Source organism: Arvicanthis niloticus, chromosome X, assembly GCF_011762505.2.
Source record: "Arvicanthis niloticus isolate mArvNil1 chromosome X, mArvNil1.pat.X, whole genome shotgun sequence".
In the NCBI taxonomy this organism is placed as follows: domain Eukaryota; kingdom Metazoa; phylum Chordata; class Mammalia; order Rodentia; family Muridae; genus Arvicanthis; species Arvicanthis niloticus.
This window is the reverse complement of record NC_047679.1, coordinates 41,566,372-41,591,465: the sequence shown is the minus strand read 5'-3', so window position 1 is coordinate 41,591,465 and position 25,094 is coordinate 41,566,372. Positions and strand designations below refer to the sequence as shown.

Genomic DNA, 25,094 nt, shown 5'->3' with positions numbered 1-25,094 from the left:
TCTAGTTTTGACAAAACTAAGTATTATACTTACTGACTCTGGTATGTCTCCATGTGGCCCTGCGTGGTATAGCTCATTTTGAGATCTTTGAATAATAATCTTTTCAATGATCATTCTATTTTGACCTATTGGCTTCACTATATCTAACAATAGGACCTGAATTTCAAACTTGCTTTCTGTAGGCACTGATAGTTCTGGAGATAAGAGGTACCTGATGCCAAGCCTGATCCCTAGGACACACAGAGAGAAAGGAGAAAGTCAATTTGCAACAGTTGTCCTCTGACTGTCACTACCATGGCAAACATGTACTACTCCTGACACAAAATACTACATAAATACATGTAATAAAATATTTGCTTGCTGTAGCTAAGGATAAGCCTTCACACACATCAGAGAAAGAACACTAAGAATTTATACAAGTGGATTTACTCTACTTAAAGCCTAAACAACAGAAGGGAAGATTAGTTCTGCATGTAAAAAGCAAGAACTGTTTGTGCAGGTTTGAATGAAAACGGTTCCTATTAACTCAGATGTTTGAACCTGAGTTTATAGGGTCCTCAATTGGTGGAACTGTTTGAGACAAGTTAGGAGGGGGTGTGGTCTTGGAGGAGATATGGTGATGGGATTCGAGGCATCAAAAGCATCTCACATCCCCAGTACCTTTCTTCTTCCTTCTTGTGGTTTTGAGATGGGAACTGTCAGCTGTTCTGGTTATGATGCTTTTGACCCACTATTATGGACTCTAACACTCTGAAACCACAAGCTCAATTAAATTCTTTTCTTATAAGTTGACTTGCTCTTGGTTTCTATAACAGGAATAGAAAACTATCTAGTAGCACTATGAAAATTAATTAAATCATGCTCACAACAATTCCCAGAACCTGGGACCAGTGTTCTGGCTCAGTGGTAAAGGCAATTGTCATGCAAGCCTAATAATCTGAGTTTGATTCCTGGACTGCATATAAATAAGGAAGGTAAGACCAGAGTTTAAAGAGCTGTTTTCTGACCTTCACATGTTGCCAGGGTCTCTCTCTGTTTCTCTGTCTCTCTGTCTCTGTCTATGTCTCTGTCTCTGTCTCTGTCTCTGTCTCTCTCTCTCTCTCTCTCTCTCTCACACACACACACACACACACACACACATCTCTCCCTCTTTCTCCCTCTTTCTCACACACACATCCAGGCCTTTATAAAAAGAATCCCTAGAAATTATAAACATAAACTTTCTTCTAGTTAAGTAGGTAAGAACTTCAATATCCATGTTTGATAAATGATAAAGAATTTTATAATGCAATATTTGTAAGAATAAGATAGTATAATTAAATTTTCTTTTAACATATCATTGGTGTGTGTGTGTGTGTGTGTGTGTGTGTGTGTGTGTGTGTGTGTGTGTTTGTGCGTGTGTTACTAGAGATGGAACCTAGGCCCTTGCACATACTGGGTAATTGCTCTAATATATCCCTAACTTCCTGGGGTTTTATTCAAAGCCCTTACATTTTTATACTTTGATTTATTATTTTCTAGCTACAAATAATATATTCTCATAGTAAAAATGATTTTTAAACTTACATTAAATATAGAGATTGGGCAAGTGAAATACTTGGTATCAAATAGCAACCATTATCGTGGTAGGTCTTGTCAAAATTGTCTCTTTTGGTACTTGCATCTTGGGAGGAGTGACTATCCACAGAGAACTGAAAATCTTTCATAATCAAATAATCAGCGACCTTCTATGGCACTTTTCTAGCTTGAAGTAATACTGAAAAGTGTTTTTCAATGAGAAGGGTATAAGTAGCTACAAAGAAACTCATTGAAAGAAAAAATGCTTTAAAAGTGATTGGAGCCCAATATCACAGTGTTTCTTTTTAAAGATTTATTCATTTTAATGTGTACAAGAGTTTGTCTGCATGTTCATTTGTGTGTCGTGTGCATACCTCGTGACTACAAAGGTTCGAGGAAGGAATTCAGTCCCTTGGAACTGGAGTTACTTACTGACAATCCTGTACTGCCAGATGTGGGTGCTGGGAACTAAATTTGATTCCTCTACAAGGGCAGCAAATGCATTTTACTGCTGAGCTATCTCTTCAGCCCCATATGATACTCCTGACCTGGGGCTTGTGGTCCAGGATGGAAGTCTGTTCTGGCATAAGGTACACTGACAACAGTGACTCAAGGTGTCAATATAAACTTAAACTGTTAGAGTGCTATCATCCTTTCTTGCAAACAGCATGGCCTGCAGAGATTGAAACCAACCAACCAACCAACCAATTGAGCAAACAAACAAATGAAAATAGAGTGTCCAAATGAAAACTTGTGCAGAGGTAGAGGGCTTGCCTACCATTTGTCAGGATCTGAGTTTTATCCTGGCCTTTATACAAAAATAAAGTTAAATCAAATTAACTGGCACCAATTTAGTACCACAAGAGAAATTCTAGGAAGAAATAGTAACAACAAGAACAATAAAGTAGAACATTATGTTTCATGTATCAGTACAGCATTGAACACATAGTTATAGAACTCCATTTACTTAATTTAATTAAATGGCTATAGAAAAAATAAAATCCCTTCAATTTACAGATGATCAGAGGAAGAGATAGAACAGGAAGAAAGCTAACAAAGACTAAAATATACAATTGTTCAAAAACATCTACCCTTTACTTTCTATGTATTTCTACAGATAAAGCACTTCCTTTCTACATTGATTTGAGTCTTGACCAAAGCATTTCACTTCTTTAGTGTTAAACACTGCCCCAAAATACAATTGGCACAGAACATTCACCTATTATTTCTCAGAATTCTGTTGGGTTGCTAAGGTTCTGTTAGTCTGGCTTGAGTTCATCATTTCCATTTAACTGGATCTGGTAGGCTTGGAATATAGGGTGGCCTCTCATCCTTCATAACTTCCTTGCACATGGTTTCAAGTCATTCTATACTACAGATTGTGATTTCCTCCAGGCTTGTTTTTTTCCCTCTTTATTTATTTATTTTATGTATATAAGTACCCTGTGGTTATCTTCAGACACACCAGAAGAGGATATCAGATACTATTACAGATGGTTGTGAGCCACCACGTGTTTGCTGGGTCTGAAGACAACTTAAACAGAAAGCTATTAATCTTTTCTGACTTGGGTTTGATAATGTTAAAATACTACTATTGGCTTGCTGCATTCTGTTAGTGGAAGATATAAGATATCATTTCCATTTCTGGTGGGCAGAAGATCACAGACAGGGAATGGTAAGATGGATGAGGATCATATATGTAGATAGAAACTATACCATATACCTTGTTTTAGCCAAAAGAAAATAAATGTTCATGTCATTTAAATAGATGCTTCAAGTGGGTTTGAATAGTTTGTCTGAATCTCTTTTGTCTTACACCAAAACAGGCCTTTTATATATCAAGACTGCTCCTTGGTCAAGAAAATGCAAAATTTATAAGCCTAGCATCTAGAAGGCTGAGGTAGGAGGTTCTTGAGTTTGATGCCAACCTAAACCCAAAATGAAATGAAAGAAGAGAAGAAAGGGGAGGAGGAATTGATGCTGGTCATGATGGTGGTAGTAGTAGCAGAGAAGGAGCAACAGTGCCAGCATAGTCTCCATGATGGCCTAGATCCAGAGTCACTCACAGGTCAAATGAAGGAGAACCCTGTCATAATTCAACCTCTCTCTCTCTCTCTCTCTCTCTCTCTCTCTCTCTCCTCTCTCTCTCTCTCGTGCATAAAGTGTGTGTGTGTGTGTGTGTGTGTGTGTGTGTGTGTGTGTATAGGTATATATGTCTGTATGCCCATGCACATGCAGGGAGACACAAGAGGGGTACATTAGGTTTCCTGTTCTATTACTGTGTCATTGAGGCAGGATATCTCACTGAACCTGGAGCAAGCCCACTGACAGCAATTCCCAACAATCTTCTCATTTCTGCTCTCCAAAGCACTGGAGTTAGAGGCACGTATGGCCAGCCAGGCTTTTATGTATATATATATATATATATATATATATATATATATATATATATATACTGGGGATTTGAACTCAGGTCCTCACACAAGCACATCTACATGTACTGTAATCTTCTCAGACTCATAATTTAACCTTTCTTTGTTATATAGTTTAACATAATGATAACATTTGATCAATATAGAGGCAAAGGTAAGATTTCAATTTGGGCACTTGAATGAGAATTCAGCCTCCAAGCCATTTTACTTCATTTCCAAGTAGTATTTCATTTTTTGAATTCAGAAGGCTCTGAAGATACTGAAACAAACTAAGGATTCAAAGAATATTGTTCTATGCATGTGAAATAATAGGGGTTCCAACAAGAAGTTTACTTACTATAAAGAGATATGAGAAATCATACTACAATATAAACAAATACGATACTGTGCTCATTCAGCTAAACTAGGCAATACATTTTCTTTTTTTGTTTTTTTTCCCACAAGACGCGGGAATCGGGAGAGCAGGATTCGAACGCAGGCACCTAAAGACGGTGCGCCCTCTGCGGGTGGCGGGCGCCTTAAGGGCCGAGCCACCAGCGGTTCGCTTAGGCAATACATTTTCATCTCTAAGACCGTTATTTCCCAAATTAAAAGGCTTCTACTTTTTACTTACATTGTCATTTTTAATAAATATGAATAAAGGTTATAAAAGCAGATTAGTAGTTACTTAATTCTTTATCCTAAATCAACACTGAATTTCTTCTACTAACAGTAAATATTGAAAAAGTCAAGGAATTTTAATTTTAAATATCGAGAGTTTGAAGAAATATCTCAGTGGTTAACAACATTTTTTCTTGCAGAGGACTTGAGTTCAGTTTTCAGTGCCCACACTGTGACTCACAACCACCCAAACAGCAGTTCCAGAGAATACAACCCCATCTTACAACAGCTTCAGGTACCAGGCACTCATGTGATTCATATACATACATACACACACAATACACTCTTATAAATGAAATAAATTTAGAAAAAAATTAAAATATATTAAACAGATTTCGTGCTCTTTCAGAGAGCCCCTCAGACTAGAAGTTCAGATAGGCTGCCAGCTGCCAGTGTCCCTCATTATCTCACTATCATGGCCTCCCCCGACCCTTCCCCAGTCCTTTGAGCTCCCCATTGGTTGCTGTGTCCCAGCCACCAACTCCCTCCAGACTATAAGAAGATCAGATAGGTTGCCCACCCAGCAAACTCAACCACTTGTTCAGCCTCTTTGCACCCTATTCCTAGTGACCCTCACTCCTAGTAGCTATACCCCAGTTCCCAACTGGGGTGAAGACTTACTGCTCTATGGAGACCATCCCAATAAAACCAAACCAAACAAAACAACAAAAATTTAAACACAAACACCAACAGGGGCATAGGCTCCTTACTCTACAACAGAAACAACTGAAAGCCTACAGACTCATGGAAACAGCACAACTCTCTACTGATTGGGTCAAGGCAGAAATAAAGAAATTAAATCCTTCCTAGAATTCAATGAAAATGAAGGTACAGCATACCCAAACTTATGGGATACCTTGTAAGCAGGTGCTAAGAGGAAAGCTCATAGCACTGAGTGCCTTTTTGAAAAATTAAAGAGATCTCATACTAGCAAAGTAATAGCACACCTGAAAGATCTAGAACATAAAGAAGCAAACACACCCAAGAGGAGTAGACAGCAGGAAATAACCAAAGTGAGGTTTCAAATCAACAAAATAAAAACAAAGAGAACAGTACACAGAATCAATGAAACAAACAGTTCTTTGAGAAAATTAACAAGAGAGACAAACCCCTTTCAAAAATAACTAGACAGAACATCCAAATTAACAAAATCTGAAATAACAGTGGGAATATAACTACAGACACTAAAGAAATCCAAAGAATCATTAGGTCATGTTTTAAAAACCTATATGCCACAAAATTGGAAAATCTAAAAGAAATGGACAACTTTCTTTTTCTTTTTCTTTTTCTTTTTCTTTTTCTTTTTCTTTTTCTTTTTCTTTTTCTTTTCTTTTTCTTTTTTTTTTTTTTGTTTTGTTTTTCAAGACAGGGTTTCTCTGTGTATCCCTGGCTGTCCCAGAACTCACTTGGTAGACCAGGCTGGCCTCAAACTCAGAAATCCACCTGCCTCTCCCTCCCAAGTGCTGGATTAAAGGCTTGCGGGATCACTGCCTAGGGACAATTTTCTTAATAGATACCACTTACCAAAGTTAAATCAAGATCAGATAAACAACTCAACCAGACCTAAAACCCCCTAAGGAGATAGAAGTAGTCAGTATAATCTTACAAAAAGGTGTGGGGGCCAGGGCCATATGGCTTTAATGCAAAACTTTAACAGACTTTCAAAGAAGACCTAATACCAATACTCTTCAAGTTATTCCACAAAATAGAAACTGAAGTAAAATTTTTGAATTTATTTTATTGGGCCACAGTCACAGTGATACCCAAACCACATAAAGACTCAACAACAGAAGAGAATTACAAACCAATATACCTTATAAATATAGATGCAAAAATAATCAACAAAATACTCCCAAAGCAAATCCAAGAACACATCAAAACATCATCCATCATGATCATGTAGGTTTTATCCCAGAGATCTGGGGGCCATTCAACAACAACAAAAAAATCTATCAGTGTAATACACCATATAAACAATCTGAAAGAAAAAATAAATGTTTGTCCTAATTGGGGTTTTATTGCTGTGAAGAGACATCATGACAAAAGCAACTCTTTTTTTCATTAGAGAGGAAAAATTAATTTCATCTTATATCTTACATTATATTATGAATGATAGTCAGGACAGGAAATCAAACATGAACTTGGGGGCAGTCACTGAAGAAGAGACAAAAGCAACTCTTAGAAAGGAAAACATTTAATTGAGGCTGGCTTAAAATTTCAGAGGGATAGTCAATTATTATCATGAGGAGAAAAATGGTAACATGCAAGACATGGTACTGGAGAAACTCTTAGAGTTCTACATCTTAAACAGCCAGCAGCATGAGGGGACTATCTTTCTCACTGGGCATAGCTTGAGTATCGATGACTTCAAAGCCTTGCCTCCACAGTGACACATTTCCTCTAACAAGGCCATTATCTCCTCCAATAAGGGCATAACTCCTAATACCACCACTTCCTATAACCAAGGATTCAAACACATGAATCTATGTGGTACATAGATATTCAAACCACTTCAATGATCATGTCATTAGATGATGAAAAAGCTTTTGACAAAATCTAACTCAGTTTCATAATAAAAGTCTTGGAGCAATCTCTGATTGCACAATAAAGCCAACACAGCAAGCCAATAGCCAACATCAAATTAAATAGAGAGAAACTCAAATCAATTCCACTATAATCAGGAACAAAAGACCACTGTCCACTATCTCCACATCTATTCAATATAGTACTTGAAGCTCCTGCTAGGGAAATAGGACAACTAAAATAGATAAAAGAATTACATATTGGAAAGAAAAAATTAAAGTATCATAATTTGCAATATATTGGTAGAATGGTAGAGTATTGGGGGTTATATATATATATATATATATATATATATATATCCCAATTTTCTACCATTGAGCAAAGTGGCTGCATACAAAAATATCAGTAGTCCTCCTATATACAAATGACAAAAAGACTGAGAAAGAAATCAAAAAAAACAACACCCTTCATAATAGACACAAATACAAAATATCTTGTTATAACTCTAACCAAACAAGTGAAAGAACTGTATGACAAGAACCTTGAGCCTCTTAAAACAGAAATTGAGGAAGATGTCAGAAGATAGAAAGATCTCATATGCACATGGATCAGAAGAATTAACATGGTAAAAATGGACATCTTACCAAAAGCAATTTACAGATTGAATGTGATTTCCATAAAAATTTCAACACAATTCTTTACAGACCTTGAAAGAGCAATTATCAATTTCATATGGAAAGACAACACAGGATAGCAAAAACAATCCTATACAATAAAAGAACTTCTGGAAGTTTCACATTCCTGATTTCAAGCTATACTCCAGAATAATAAAATCCTCATAGTATAAGTATAAGAACAGATAGGTTGATCAATGGAATTAAAAACAAGACCCAGACATAAATCCACCCACCTACATATGAACTCCTGGTTTTATATATATATAAAATATCCAGAATTATATGATAAAAAACAGAGAGCATTTTCAACAAATAATGTTGGTCTGGCTGCATCTTATATTGTAGAAGAATGTAAATCGATCCATATCTATCACCCTGCAAAAAACTCAAGTCCAAGTAGATCAAAGACCTCAGCATAAAAAACCAGATACACTGTACCTGATAGAAAAGAAAGTGGGGATTATCCCTGAATGCATTGGCATAAGAGACAACTTCCTGAACAGAACACCCATAGTGCAGGCACCAAGACTGACAATTAATAATTGGGACCTTGTGAAATAGAAAAGCTGCTGTAAGGTAAATAGGAAAAAACAGTGGCCTACAAAATGGAAAAAGATTCCTACCACCTCCATATCTTACAAGAGGCTGATTTTGAAAATATACAAATAACTCAAAAAACTAGACATCAAAAGCCAAATTATCCAATTAAAATGGGGTACAGATCTAAACAGAATTCTCAACATAAGAATCTCAAATGGGCCAGAAGTACTTGAAGAAATTATTCAACATCCTTAGCCATTGGAAAAATGCAAATCAAAATGTCTCCGAGATTCCATCTTACACCTGCTTGAATGAATAAGATAAACAAATGAACAAACAATAGCAACAAAAACAAGTGACATCTCTCATGGTGGTAAGGATGTGGATCAAGTGGTATACTCCAAGTGCAATCTTATACTACCCCGTTGGAAATCAATATGGCAGTTTCTCAGAGAATTGGGACTAGAGCTACCTCAAGACCCAGCTATACCACTCCTGGGCATATACCGAAAGGGTGCTCCATCTGACCACAAACATATTTTCTGAACTGTGTTCATAACAGCTTTATTCATAACAGCTTGAAATAGATATCTTTCAACCAAAGGATAAAGAAAATGTGGTACATTTACACAATGGAGTATTACTCAGCTGTTTTTAAACAATAGCATCATGAAATTTACTGGCCAATCAATCGGACTAGAATAAAATAGTCTCTTTTTTTGGCTTTTATGCCATTTTAATTACATGCAATTATTAAGATCAATTCTAGGTTGAGGAACTGTGCCTTCCTCACAGCCTTGAGCAGGCCTAAAAGAATGTTTACCACAATAGAACAAATAATAGGACCCATGTGAAGTTACCCACCTTGGCTGCATGCACAGCCTGCTACAGGACTTAGAAAAATAAACTGACTGCTGAGCTTGCCTTGAGACATCTCCAGCTATGACAAAGAATGGGTTCCCCCACCCATATCCAGCTGAAACAAGAAGAGGTTCTGTGGGGCTTTCCCTTTAAATTAAGAGCTGAACATTAAAATTCGAGCCTTGATCAGAGAATGTTGTCTTGGCTTCATCCTTCTCTAGCCTTCTGTTTCTTTCTTCATTTCCAGCACCCCTTTCAGGAGAACTCAGTTGGTCCTTGGCTGCAGGAGATTACAGGTGGTGCACCAACAAGAGGTCTGAAAATGGGGTACCCACTGAGAAATGCTGTCTTAGGTGGAGTTTCATGGAAAACAGAAGAAGAGTATCCTGCACTTAGTAAGCAACGGACAGCATTGATGCTAGCACTAGTTATTTTTTGGAGGTTATGTTTGCAGGAAGTGTGTTTAAGGGGATACAGTCTAGGCTGAATAGGTGTTGACCAGACACCAACTTCACCTAGTGGGTGACAACGAAACATAGGATAGGAGAATTCTAAATAGGCATTTGTATGAGCCTAAGAGCTGACTCAGGTGAGAGGAACAGGGTTAGAAGGAATTGGGAAACTAAGAAAGCAGGGCACTGAAGAGTAACTATCAATAGCCAGCCCTACACCTCCTACAGAAAAGATGAAGAAGAGTTATGTGGGGAGCCGACAGAAGGCAGCTATCATCCTTGCAGCCATCTTGAGCCATATACCCTGACAAGAGATTTGATTACAGTAGCCTACAACAGCTGAGCACACTCTGATAATATCTTGTTTTAGATACCCAGAATCTTCCCTTGGGTGTGTGAGACTTAAAGCTGTGATTTAGAGCCTAGACTTAAGGTATGACTTAGAGATCAGATTTAGAGACAAGGCCTAAGGGCATGACTTAAAGGTGTGACTTAGAGGCGTGGCTTAGAAGTGAGACATATAAAAGTTGACAGGCAGACAGAAGAGTTGAGTACAACTTGGAACTAGGAATTAAGTTAGAGAGTAAAACTTGGAGTACAACTTGGAGTAGGAATTAGGCAATGATGTAGAAGACACTTGGACTAGAGAACTTGGAAGAAGAATTAGTATTAAGTATTAGGCACTAGGCATTTGGAGGAAGAACTTGGAATTAGACATTAGGCACTTAGCACTTGGAAGAAGTAACTTGGAACTTAGAGGCACTAGGGACTAGGAACTAGGAACTAGGAACTAGGAACTCAAGACTTGGGACTTGGACTAGGAAGAGAGACTGAAGAATAAACAGGATTGAATCACATTCTGTCTGGTCTTCATTCTTCATGTCTGTCCTTTCACTCTCTCTTGCTGAACCCTGACCCTCGGACTAGAGCAGCTTGGGGCAGTGCTAGCTCTAACAGCTTAGCCCCCAAGGCTTTTGGCAGTGCGGGTTCCAACATTGACAGAGTGGTCCAAGGCATTTTGGCCCCCAATCATGGGCTAGAGCGGCTCTCAACATTTTTGACACCCAACATAGGGTAGCTCAGGCTGTGACAGAGTTAGATCTTGAATATGAGAGAGAGAAAGGGTTTCAGAAAAGCAGTTGTCCTCTCTCTGGCTGCATCATCAGCACAAAAGAAGGAAAAGGCTGTTTCAGAGCTCTCCTAGGAACAGGTGAAAACCAGAAGACATCCCGCTTTTCTCTCTGGCTTCTATAGGAGAAATCCTTAGTTCTGCTTTCTTTTTCTAATATCTGTCCTTGGCACACCAATCTGTCCACATGTGTCAATTGTCTGTTTTTTGTTTCATTGTTTGAATGGTATTCTATGTTTCAGGTTCAAAAGAAAAATGGTTAAAACTTCTAGTTATTCACCCCTTGGTTTAGTTTAAGTTACCCTATACCTGTAACCAGGGGTCAACCTCAGCTGGAGAAGCCTTTCCAGGAACTGATTGCACACGCTGCTTTTAAAGGGAATAGCAGCTTTTTGGCTTCTATGATAAGGAAGCTGAGATTTGTTTTTCCTAGAAAAATCTCTGTGCCAAGGTGCTTTTCTCTTAAAATTACAGCTAGAAAAAGCAAGAAAATGTTGTTTGGTATAAACATATAAAATGTGTAGCCACTTCATTTTTGTTTCTGACTGGTTTTAAAAGTATAAATATGTTCTGCATGTCTTGGTTATAGATTATTGGCCTAATAAGTTATTGAGTATGGTTAAAAAATTTGCAACTTTGGTAAAAGAAAGTTGGCTTAAAACTGGTAACTCGGTGTTGGAGTCATTCAGAAACCAGATGTATAAAAGATTTAAAAAACAATGTCTCTTTAATGAGATATTGAACACTGCAGTTGAAGTGTTTATAGAAAGATAAAGAGATGGAGAGAGTATGAAGACCCTTCCTCAAGTCTCAGGAAATCATGACCACCCAAAGATCACAAGGAACCATACCTGGATGCAATCAGCAGAGGTTTATTGGGGAGTTGGCTAACCAAGGTCAAAACTGCTTGTCCACGCAGGAACAGAATTTTGACAAAAGGCCAGCAAGCTGAGGGGTTTCTTTTATAGGGAAAGGGGGGAATTTTCACACGGTTACACATGATTGATTGCTTTACATAGTTTGAACACCAACAGGTTGTAACACTGGAAAGACCAAGGGGGGACCAGAACAGTGGGACATTTCAGAGGAACCTACCCTAAATGATCATTACCAACTATTTCAGGTCAACTATTTTTCACTTCTTCCATCTATAGACTCACCTAGATGGCTTGCATCTTTCTCTGTGGTCAGGAATGTGTCTTCCTGCTTTGGGCTTTTCCCACCCACAGGTGGGCCTACTGCCTGAGGTTTGAGGAATGTAATCCAGTAAGTGTCCTCTGATTCAGGGATAATGTCCTCCACCTGGAATGTGTCCTGGGGCAGTGAAGGCCTGAAATCTTATTTTCAGTTGTTCCACGTTCTGGAACCTGCACTTTTTCTGCCCAGGTCTAAGGGCAAAGAAAAAGTCTACATATTTCATAAAATGGTCTTTATAATTTTTCACTCTACAAGTATGCTCTATGGGTATGTGGAGAGGTATGGGGGAAGGGGATGTCTCAGTGGGCCCACCATGCAGAGGCATCTCTTCCCCCTGAGGGACCAGTCACACACCAGTATAGTATAGAATAGAGTTTATTCAGGGCATGGTGAGGGGGGCAGGAGGGTAGTAGAGGCAGAGAGAGAGAGAGAGAGAGAGAGGAGAGAGAGAGAGAGAGAGAGAGAGAGATTGAGAGAGAAGTAGAGAAGTAGAGAAGCAGAGAAGCAGAGAAGTAGAGGCAGGCCATGACCACATGGAGTGAGGGGGGAGGGGACAGAGGAGCTAGAGGCAAGAGATCAAGAGAGTAAGAGGGAGTAAGAGAGAGGAGGGGGCAAACAGCCCCTTTTATAGTGCCAGGCCTACCTGGCTGTTGCCAGGTAACTGTGGAAAGGAGAATACCTGGATGTTGCCAGGTAACTGTGGAGGTGAAGTTTAGACAGAATACTAACGGCACTATGATGTATTCATATAAAAACTGGCAGCCAAACTTATAACATAAAAGTAATGCACTTGGTTTGATTTTATAAAATGGATTCTTTACATTATTAAAAATTGGTTTAGTTTCCCAAAAATTATAGTTATACTCTAATATTGCAAAAGAAACTTTAAAATATAGTTAAACTGCCACTATTCCATTGGCTACAGTTGGCAGTTCAATCATGAGCTTGGGATTTTTTTGATTCATCCATGTTTATAGAGAATTGCTTAGAGCAGGTAGAGTTGAATAAATGTGTTAAAAAAAAAATCTGTGGCACAGTACAGGCCTGCAGGAAGGATAATCTTTGGGCCAGGCCTCAGGAAATAGGTCCAGATTAAGAACATTTACATTTGAATTAAGACAGTGCACGGAGTGGGCTCAGCAGAAGCTTGTTATGACCAGCCCCTAGAAAGTTGTTTTCCAGTCTTTGTTTATTGTCTTGCTTGTTCCTTCGGGGAGGCATTAGCCTCAGACCCAAAGACATTCACAACAGATAGCTTATAGGCCAGGAGTTATAGATAATGACTATACTGGAGAAATTAAAATTATGCCTGCTTCCCTCCATGGCATTATAGCTGTGCTTGCTAACAAAAGAGTTGCTCAAAGAGTAAGAGAGGACAAGACTGGCCTTCAACTTGGCCTTTATCTGATACTCTCACTCAGGTACAAGGGATTGGTTATTCAATTAATCCAAAACAAAATTAAAACTTAAGATTTATGAAACTAAAGGGGCATTATAGCCTGACTTGCCTACTCCAGCTGCCATTTCAGGAAATGCATGTAGAATTATTATAGATCTAGAAGATTGTTTTTATACCATTCCTTTACATCCTAGTAAAGGTGGGAGGTTTGCATTCAGTGATGTTGCTTGTAATTTTTGAGAGCCCATGAAGTGATGTTGTAGAGTGAAAAATTATAAAGGCCATTTTATGAAATATGTGTAGATTTTTCGCCTTACAGAACTCGGAACTGAAAATAAGATTTCAGGCCTTCACATTCCAGGTGAAGGACACTTGCTGGATTACATTCCCCAAGCCTTGCCCAAGGCAGGAAGGCATTCCTGACTACAGATAAAGATGCTACCACCTAGGTGGGGCCATAGCCCTATAGCAGGAAAAAGTAAAGATAGTAATCTGAAATGGCAGGATAGGACACAATAGCATGGTGAAAACCACATTTTTGAGAAGAATGAGTATGCAGAGTGATCTCACATGACTCTAGATCATTTGGGCTAGATTCTCTGAAATGTTCCACTGTTCTTGGTTACCCCTCCCTTGGTGTTCCCAGTGCTATGTTCAAAATTTGTAAAACAACCAATCATGTGTAAGCCCGCAAAAATGCAACCATTCATGTGTAAGCGAGCGAAAATGCCTTCCTCCCCCCACCCCATGCTATAAAAGACCCTTTAACCCACCACACGGGGCAAAAAAACCTGCTCTTGGAGCTAAAGAGCTTGTCGTTTTTGACCGCTGGCTCCTCCCCTAATAAACCTTGCTGATTGCATCCAGGTATGGTTTCTTGTGATTTTTGGGTGGCCGCAATGTCCTAAGACTTGAGGAAGGGTCTCCGGAGTTTGGAGCTCTTCAATGTCATTAGAAAGTTTTGCCTCAAGGAATAGCTAATAGCCTTACATTATAAAAAAATCTTGTTGTTGTTTTAATACAAGAAGTTAAGAGTTTGAATCTTTCAGTGCCTATTATTCATTGTATAATATTTTATTAGTTGATCTCTCTGAAGGAGTTTTCTACAAACCTTTGCTCTCATATAACAAGCTTTAAAATTTTAGAGTGCTTGTTGCTCCAGAAAAGATTCAAAGGCAAAATCTTTTCAATATTTGGGACCTCAGTTATATCCTAAGCAGATTGTGGCACAGAAAATTCCAATAAAAATGGATACTTGGGGCTGGAGAGATATCTCAGCCATTAAAGGCTAGACTAACAACCAAAAATATTAGAGTTCAATTCCCAACAACCACATGGTGGCTCATAACCATCTGTAATGGGATCTGATGCCCTCTTTTGGCTTGCAGGTATACATGAAAAGAAATGGTTTACTTTTTAACGATTTTCAAAAGCTGTTAGGAGATATTAATTAGTTAAAACCTCATCTTAAGCTTACCATAGGAGAGCTTGAACCTGTGTCTGATATTCTCAAGGGGCATGCAACTCCTAATTCCCCTCGACAATTAACTGATGAGGGAGAAATAGCTTTGCAGAAAGTAGAGCAAGCTATAGGTTATCAACAGATACATTATATAGACTATGATCAATTGTTGGCTGTTTGCGTTATTGCTACTCATGTGCTCATAGCAGCCCTTTGGCAAAAGAAACCATTAATGTGGATTCATCTTTCTTCATCTTCAAGTAAAGTTTGAACATCCTATTATGAAAATGTTGTGTTAGTACAGAATTATAAGATAGAATCCTGAAAGTATTTTGGCTGAAATACTTATTCCTTATTCCAAGTAGGAATTAAATTGGTTATTGGAGAATAATGATATTTGGCCTATTACATGGCAAACTTTTTAGGCAAATTTGACAATCATAATCCAAAAGACAATTTGTTACAGTTTTTCTCTATGCGTGCTTTTGGATTTCCTGTAAGTTTGCATGCAGCCCATAGAAAAGATGTTTACTGTACTTACAGACAGCTCATCTATTGAGAAGGCAGTATATGTAATTAGATCACATGTTCATTTTCTTTAGTTTCCCCCTGATTCAGCACAAATAATTGGATTATGTGCTGTAGCCACTGTTTGAAATGCTAAAAAATATCAAGCTTTCAATTTGTATACTCATAGCCAATATATGGCTCATGGTTTATAATTGCTTGAAATTGTTCCTTTTTTAGATTGCTAATTCTCAAATTTTACAAATACAGCTTAATTTAAGAAACATGTACGTTTCCTTAACTTTATAAGACATTTAAGAGCTCATGTTGGATTGCCTGGACCCAGGGCAATGCCACAACAGATTCGTATACCAGGCAGATTATAGGCCTTACAGAAACAGTTGGCCATATAATCTTATTCTTTACATCACCATAATAGTAATAGCTTGAGACAATAATTTGGTATTTCTAGAAAGTGTGCAAGTCAAATTGCAAAAACGTGTTCTCAGTATCCTTAATTTTTTTCATAATGGTGTTATTCCTTGAAGACTTATACCTAATCTATTATGGCAAGCAGATGTTATTCATTTCTGATTTTAGAAAATTAAACATGTACAGGTGTCTTGACACCTTGCAGGCTTTCTAGTTGCAACTATTTTAACAGGAGAAGCAACTAAATATATAATTAGTTATTCCCTACATTATTTTTCTATGCTTGCTGTTCCATATCACATTATAGACTATGGAATTGACTATTGTATTCAAACATTTGAGATGTTTTGTTGACAATTTAATATTACTCATATTACTGAGATTCCTTATTATCCTCAAGGACAAGGAATTGTGAAACAGATATTATAGAACTTTAAAATAATATCTTTATAACTCTCTGAGTGTAGGAGAAGCAGCTACTGGTGCTTCTGCCCTGGTTTTGCAAGGAACTCTGAAAAATTGGCTTTTAATAACTAATAAGAGGGAGAATTATACCCTCCAAGGTCACCAATAGCACACCTTGCTTTTGTCTTATTTGTTTTAAATTTTTTGCAAACTGATGCTAAAAGTCAGTCTGCAGCAGTTCACCACTGGCATCCAGTCACTTCCAGCTCATTTGCCAGGGTCAAATGGAGAGAACCTCTAATTCATGGAATGGTCTTGACTTTGTTTTAATTTGGGACCACGATTCTCTGTGTTTTTTCACAAAAAGAAAATGGAGCCTGATGGCTGCCTGAAAGATTGGTCCATCAAGTGGACACAGATCTTGAGCCTAATGATTATGATTCTAATGATGAAGATGCCTCGAAATCCTTATGAGCCAGCTGAATTAACCTGGTGAATAGTCTCCACCCTTACTGGAAAGTAAGTGTTTTTTATCAATACTTAAAGCTACCCACTATATACCTGATGACTATACTTTGTGTCTGATCCCTGGCAATTAGCAGCTGGATTACATACCTGGGACATTCCCACTTACAACTTTATTTTCTTCACTGCTTGGATAATCCTGTTGCTTTTAACCTTTAAACCTTGTGTTGCAAACAAATTGGTTGGCTTCACACAGGCTCACTCTCAGCAATCTCAGCTATTCATCATGGCAGCTATCCATCACTATGAAGAAATGCATTGAGTGCATACTCACAGGTACTTTGGTCTGAATGTGGCTTTGGTCTGTATGGGAAAGAGTGTGCCAAAGATGGCCAGTAGTCAAAGATAGGTAAGAGTGTTCTTGAGCCTTCCGGTCTGGGCCAGAGCACTGAGCAGATCTTTTGTGGCAGCTCTGCCCCCAGTCTCCAAGAACCCAGAGGAAGCAGGGATCCCAGGTGCTCTAACTCAGGCAGTATCTTAGGTAAGTAGACAGCAAGGCCTGCCCCAAACAGGGAGTAACTGAAACCCACAAGAACCCATGAAGTCACTCCCAGCCTGGAGCACTGGTTCCTTCCGGTCTGGGCCAGAGCACTGAGCAGATCTTGGGTGGCAGCACTGCCCCTGATCTCTAAGAATCCAGGGGAAGCGGGGATCCCAGGTGCTCTAACTCAGGCAGTATCCTGTCTGAGCTTGAGCACTGAGCAGATTTTGGGCCCCAGCACTTACCCCAGTAGTTACACCCACCCTACAAAGTTCTGATACAACCAAAATAATAGGAAAAATAGGCTTCAGTCAGGGACAGGGCAGGTAGAACTAAGCAGATACAGATGGCAAAAGGCAAGCACAAGAACAAGAACATAAGCATCAGTAACCCAGGGTACTTGGCATCATTAGAATCTAGTTCTCCCACACAAGAAAGTCCTGAATTTCCCATATCACTAGGAAAGGACGATTCAGATTTAAAATCACTCCTAATGATGATGATAGAGGACTTCAAGAAGGACATAAATAACACTCTCAAAGAATTTGAGGAGAACACAGGTAAACAGCTAGAAGCCCTTAAAGTGGAAACACAAAAATCCCTTAAAGAATTACAAGAGAACACAAACAAACAGGTGAAGGAATTGAACAAAACCATTCAGGACATAAAAATGGAAGTAGAAACAATCAAGAAATCACAAAGGGAGTCTACCCTGGAGATAGAAAACCTAGGAAAGAAATCAGGTGTCATAGACACAAGCATCACCAACAGAATACAAGCGATAGAAGAGAGAATCTCAGGTGCAGAAGATATCATAGAAAATATTGACACAACTGTCAAAGAAAATGCAAAATGCAAAAAGTTCTTAACACAAAACATCCAGGAAATTCAGGACACAATGAGAAGAACAAACCTAAGGATAATAGGTATAGATGAGAGTGAAGATTCCCAACTTAAAGGGCCAATAAATATCTTCAACAAAATTATAGAAGAAAACTTCCCTAATCTAAAGAACGAGATGCCCATAAACATACAAGAAGCCTATAGAATGCCAAATAGACTAGACCAGAAAAGAAATACCTCCCGTTACATAATAATCAAAACACCAAGTGCACAAAACAAAGAAAGAATATTAAATGCAGTAAGGGAGAAAGGGCAAGTAACATATAAAGGCAGACTTATCAGAATTACACCAGACTTCTCACCAGATACTATAAAAGCTAGAAGATGCTGGACAGATGTCATACAGACCCTAAGAGAACACAAATGCCAGCTCAGGCTACTATACCCAGCCAAACTCTCAATTACCATAGATGGAGAAACCATGATATTTCACGACAAAACCAAATTTATACAATATCTTTCCACAAACCCAGCATTACAAAAGGTAATAGCAGGAAAGCTCCAATACAAGGAGGGAAATTACACCCTAGAAAGAGCAAGAAAGTAACCCTCTTCCAACAAATCCAAAAGAAGATAGCCACACAAAGATAACTTCACCTCTAATAACAAAAATAAAAGGAGACAACAATCAGTGTTCATTAATATCTCTTAACATTAATGGACTCAATTCCCAAATTAAAAGACATAGACTAATGGACTGGATACATAAATGGGACCCATCATTTTGCTGTATACAGGAAACCCACCTCAGTACAAAGACAGACTCTACCTTAGAGTAAAAGGCTGAAATTTTTCAAGCAAATGGTCCTAAGAAACAAGCTGGAGTAACCTTTCTAAAATCTCCAGCCCGAGAACACAAAAGGAGGGACTCATGGCTCCACCTGTATAGGTAGTTGAGGGTGGCCTTGCCAGGCATCAGTGGAAGTGGACAGCCTTGGTACCTGAAAGTTTGGATCCCCTAGTGTTGCAGAATTTCAAGAGCATGGAGGTGGGAATGAGAGGATGGTGGGAGCACACCCTCATATTAATTGGAGGAGGAAAGATGGGGTAAGGGGTTAGGCATCAGTGGAAGTAGAGGGCCTTGGTGCCTGAAAGTGTAGATTCCCAAGTGTTGAGGAATCTCAAGAGCAGGGAGGCGGGAATGAGAGGATAGTGGGAGCACACCCTCATAGTAATTGGAGGGGGGTAAGAGGTTAGGCATCAGTGGAAGTGTAGGGCCTTGGTGCCTGAAAGTTTGGATTCCCTAGTGTTGAGGAATATGAGAGCAGGGAGGTGAAAATGGGAGGATGGCGAGAGCACACCTTCATAGAACCTCCCAGAATTGTACGGATCAGAAATGATAGAGGCAGGCAGCCAGAAGACTAGATTCCAGAATTCAAACAGACAATTATCTTGATACTAAAATTTGTTTTGAGAATTGTATATTGCAGAATACATTGCCTTGGTGTATCTACTCATCAGGCAAGCTGAGCAGACCTGCTCAAACTTCTGATGTCCTGGAATTCCAGCTGGATGCAGTGAAGACAGTGTCAGAGGTTTATCAATTTATTCTTCCCCCATGCAGTGAATACAGTGTCAGAGCTTTATCAATTTATTCTTCCCCCAACCCCTCTTCTAATATCTCAATACCCATAATCAGCTTGAAGAAGTTAATGAAGAGTCGGCGCCCTCATTCCCTGGGCTTGGGAACTTAGGTGGTTAATATTGGGCTGTCTTTCTCTGGAAAAGTAGTGGTTTTGGTGGAACAGGGAGGATTAGCTAGGATTTATTGCATAGCCATAACTTACTGGTAGAAATATGTATAATTGTTATTAAGATGAAGTTATAACTTCTTAAATGGTACAAAATTTACTTTGATTTCAAATTTAAAGTTTTTATTGGTATGAGCTTCTTATTAATATAAAAGTGAGATGAATATTGTTACTATCATAGGCATTGCACCTGTATAACACATTTAGGAATACAAGGCTTAGGCCCATTCCTTTTTTAACTTTTTTTTAAACTCATTTGAGATGGTTAGACTGTGAGTTAAGGGCCTATAGCAAATTCATGGCTTTGAGTTTATTGTTAGGGAGTTTTCTGTATTTTCTTTAGAAATAGCTGAGAGGAGTTGATAGACAACAGTCCAGATTACCTTACATGGATAGTTGGTTTTCAAAACATCAGAAATCCACAGAATTGACGTTACAACCATTTCAGTATTAATATTCATTTTGATTAGAGACCTGTCTGCTCCTGACAGCTTCCTGTCTTGGATTCTAAGAAGAAATTAAGCTTCTTTGGAGTTATTCCGATTTTGGTGAGACAGCCACTAGGCAAGAATTGCCTCTTTCCATCTACAGACAAAATACTGTCCAAAAAGGACACACTTGCAGAATAGTCGACTGATTTTATCTGCCAATACAGAGTAATCAGCCCTTAATAATTCTGCATCACTAGGTCTGTCAGATGATCCTGGGCTAGAAGGCTGAAGATTTAATGCTCCAACATTCTGTAGTATAGGGACTGTCCGGGTGTTTAGCAGTCTCTATAAATTGGCTATGTTTTAGAAGCTATGCTTTGTGCTTCCCATAATCTCAGTTAACTCATCATTCTGGATTTCTGATGGGATTGAAAACTTACAGTCTCATAGACAATCCAGGCTATTTACTTTGAGAGAAAAGATTTGAGAGGATGGTTTTCAGCTGACATACATTCTAAATCCAAGAAAAAAAAAAGCCAGGTTCAGAACTAAGTCTTTTATTTAGGAGAGATGACAGAGGTTCTGCTTAGTTAACAAAATTATGGACTGGGTATTAGGTCTATCTTGCACCTTACTGACATAAATTGGTATAGTTATGCTCTAACTGTATTTTGAGAGAAAAATTTTATTTTAACAGGAAGGGTGATATATAGGAGGAGCTAAGGTGGGAGGAGTACAGAGAGCAGGAGTAAGGAGAGGAGGAGGAGAAGGAGAGGAGGAGCTAGGTGATGAGAGAGAAAGAGAGAGGGGGGCCAGACATGGAGGCGGATGTTCATATGTCTCTGCCAGTCAAAGATAGTTGATATATCTAGATTGGGTATTAGGTTACTCTTTTGATTGATATTGAGCATTACCAAACTTATAAAGCTTTTGGTTGACATTTAAAAAATTGTATAAAAGCAAAAACGAGAAGGGGGTATGGGATAGGGGTTTTCTAGGGAGGGGAAATGGGGAAAGGGGATGGCATCTGAAATGTAAATAAATAATATCCAATAAAAAATAAATTTAAAAAAGTGTTCTTGAGCTCCTATAGACCTAAGACAGAGACATACATCAATAATGCCATGTATATTTTCCATGACTGGTAATAAGGAGCAATATAGATGCCAACCTAAGCCAGGCACAGTCACCAGGCCACTCTTTACCCTAGACGGGATGAAGTCTTGTGCCCCATCCAGCTGCTGGCACTGCTCATCTTAAAAAACTAAAAAGGGAGGCTGCAGTCAGCAAACATTCCTGCCTCAGGATGGCAGAGGATCAAAGCAGCACTCCTATGGATCTCAGCAGCACTCCAGCTTGGGAGCTGGACAAGTTTATAGAGGATCACATTCTTGGTGACACCACCTTCATTACTGAGATCAGAGCAGACATTGACTTCATAAGTGGTTTCCTCATGGAAAGATGCTTCCAAGGTGCCGCCCACCATGCAAGGGTCTCCAGGATTGTGATGTGCGGCTCCTACAATGAGTACACCGTGCTCAAGGGCAGGTCAGAGATGGACCTAGTGGTATTGTTTAACAATCTCAAAAGCTTTGAGGATCAGTTCAAGCGACAGGAAGAGTTCATTAAACAAATTGGGAAACACCTGTGCCATTTGCAACAAGAGAAACAATCGAGAGGAAAGTTTGAGTTCCAGAGCTCAGAGCAGCCCAACTCCAGGTCTCTGAGCTCAAGCTGAGCTACCCTCAGTTCCAACAGGAGGTGAAATTTGATGTGCAGCCAGCCTATGATGCCCTGTATGAAGTGAGAAAGAAAGAGGAAGTTGACTGTGAAATCTACAACAAAATGTATGCCCGACTCATCTGTGAGTGCAACGTCCAGAACAAGGAGGGCAAGTACTCCATCTGTTTTGTGGAGCTCCAGCAAAAGTTCCTGTGGAAACACCTACCCGAGGTGAAGAACTTCATCCTTCTGGTGAAGCACTGGTATCAACTGTGTAAGGAGAAGCTTGGGAAGTCACTGCCCCCACAGTATGCCCTGGAGCTGTTCAGTCTATGCCTGGGAAAGTGAGACTCCAGACAACTGTGAAGGACAGACAGCCCAGGGTTTCTGGACTGTGTTAGAACTGATCATTAAGTACTTAAAGCTTCGAATCTACTGGACATTTTATTATGACATTATAAATGAAGGGGTCGATGCCTACCTGAACACACAGGTCAAAAAAGACAGAAGGCCTATGATCTTAGACCCAGGTGACCCAACATGGAACGTGGCTGGTTCAAACTTAGAGGGCTGGTGCTTGCTGGCTGAAGAGGCAAAAGCCTGGCTGAAATACTCATGCTTTAGGCTCATTGATGATACCCTCATGGGCTCCTGCGATGTGCCACCAGAGAAAGGATGTGTCTTCCTGTGAGTACCCAGCACTTGGTCAGGAGGCTCTGGAGTCAGGGTCATGTGCTCCTCTGCTGCAAGACCTTGACCTAGAGGACAGGTTGCTGCTCTAGGCTCCAGTGAGGGGCATCCAACCTGTGATCAGACTCCAGGCTTCTGATCCCTGCCTGCCCATGGACAGCATCCTCAACAGCCTGCATCATCTGCCTTACCCTCCAACAGTGCTCTCTAGGAGTCAGACTCTGAAGGAAAGAGAACTCAAGCTTGACGTCCATCTGTCCAGCTGTTGGGAGGTTCTGTCCAAAAAAAAAATGTCTGAGCATCATCAATAAACAACAGCCAGCTGTGAGGGGATGTGTGCACTCTGAGGGATGCGTCCTCATCCCACACAGAAACTGTTCAGCAGCCCACGTGGCCCTGGAGCCTGGGAATCTGGCCAGTGTGCATTGAGGTGTATAGTTTCTGCAGCATGCAGTCTGGGGTTACCGCAGTACAGGAGAATAAAATTGTGTGCACTTTAAAATTTATGTGTGTGTGTGTGTGTGTGAGAGAGAGAGAGAGAGAGAGAGAGAGAAGAGAGAGAGAGAGAGAAATTTGAAGCACTGAATTAAAGCAAACTGCATTGAAATTAAAGGGGGGGGGGGTTGTGTCCTTCTCCCAGCCTTGAGAAGGCATGAAAGTCCTTGTTTACCACAATAGAACAAATAATAGAACCCAGGTGAAGTTACCCACCTTGGCTGCATGTACAGCCTGCTACAGGACATGGAAAAATAAACTGACTGCTGAGCTTGCCTTGAGACATCTCCAGCTATGACAAAGGATGGGTTCCTTCACCCATCTCTGGCAGTGGCCAAGGATGGGTTCCCCCACCCATCTCCAGTTGAAGCAAGAAGAGGTTCGGTGGGGCTTTCACTTTAAATTAAGAGCTGAACATTAAACCTCAATCCTTGATCAGAGAACTTTGTCTTGGCTTCATCTTTCTCTTGCCCTCTGTCCCTTTCTTCATTTCCAGCACCCCTTTCAGGAGAACCCGGTTGGTCCATGGCCACAGGCAGCTATAAGGAACTAGCAATACAATAGATGCAAATAGTCAAGGAAAAAGCAAGATAATAGACACAAATAGTCAAAGAACAAGCGAGGCAGTAAAAAACAAAGTCCCACCATCACTCCTGAGATCACTGTTTCTAAGGGCTTATCAGGATGACCAAAATATCTGAACCTACTTCCATGTCCTAGCCCAAAGTCATTTTCATACCTGAATCCTACTTCTTTGTTCTAAAGTAAGATTTAGATTCCTGCCTGAAATTACTTCTTTGTTCTAGTGTAATGTCAGATTCCTGCCTGAAGCCTATGTCCTTGTCCTTTGGTCAATGTCAGATTCATGCCAAGCAGATCCAAAGCTCTCTATATCTCCCCCTTTTTATTTCATAAACAAGACTAAGTATGTCTTAGGTTATTCAGACAAGAATGCCTTCATTACCCATCATGGAATATGAATTATCATAAGCTATGCACTTTTGACTTAGGTTGGTAAGGCTCTGTGCAGGATTTTACCCATCCTATGCTTGCCAGCCTGTTAAATTAATAACTCTGTCTGGGGGTCTATTTTCAGTTTCAAGCCATGTACTCTGCCTGCCAACATGTTGATGTTGTTAAAGACAAGCTTTAACAGGATGGGCAGGTATAAAAGTATTCCCAAACAAAAAGGGTTAGTGTGATCCAGCTATGTAAGCCATTCTTGAAGCTTGACCAAAATGGAAATACTGACCTCGGGCCATGGATAATTTTATCAGCATTATCTGCAGCATCGAGGCTCAACAGAGCAGCATTCTTTAAATTCATAATCTCACTATAAAGTTAAAACATCCAGAGAGGTTAGAATTATGCCAAATGCCCAACAACTGTCTTTAAACTTTTTGTTAATTATAATGACTATCATTGTAAATTTTTTGGCATGACACTCAAGATGGCTCCTTATTCTTAAACTCTGATCTTCCTTGCAATTATCTGACCTGGATAAAGAGCATCAATCCATTGTTCCAAACACCTATCTAAATCTTCTTGTATACTCAACACATTAGTAACATTTTTTTTTTTTTGCTAAATGATTGACAAAGGAAGATGTCTTAACTTTTTTGCAGAAGCAATTCCTCAGTTTCTGTTGTTATGTCTCCCTTTCAGTTCTGATTTTACTAATTTGGATACTGTCTCTGTGTCCTCTGGTTAGTCTGGCTAAGGGGTTTGTCTATCTTGTTGATTTTCTCAAAAGAACCAGCTCCTGGTTTGTTGATATTTTGTATAGTTCTTTCTGTTTCTACTTGGTTGATTTCAGCCCTGAGTTTGATTATTTCCTGTCATCTACTCCTCTTGGGTGTATTA

At 39.4% G+C, this 25,094-nt stretch overlaps 1 pseudogene; it reads left to right on the top strand.

The window, feature by feature from the left end:
* The first annotated feature begins 21,630 nt into the window (after nt 1-21,630).
* On the top strand, nt 21,631-22,737 carry LOC117695250 (inactive 2'-5' oligoadenylate synthetase 1C pseudogene; annotated as a pseudogene).
* The last annotated feature ends 2,357 nt before the right edge of the window (nt 22,738-25,094 follow it).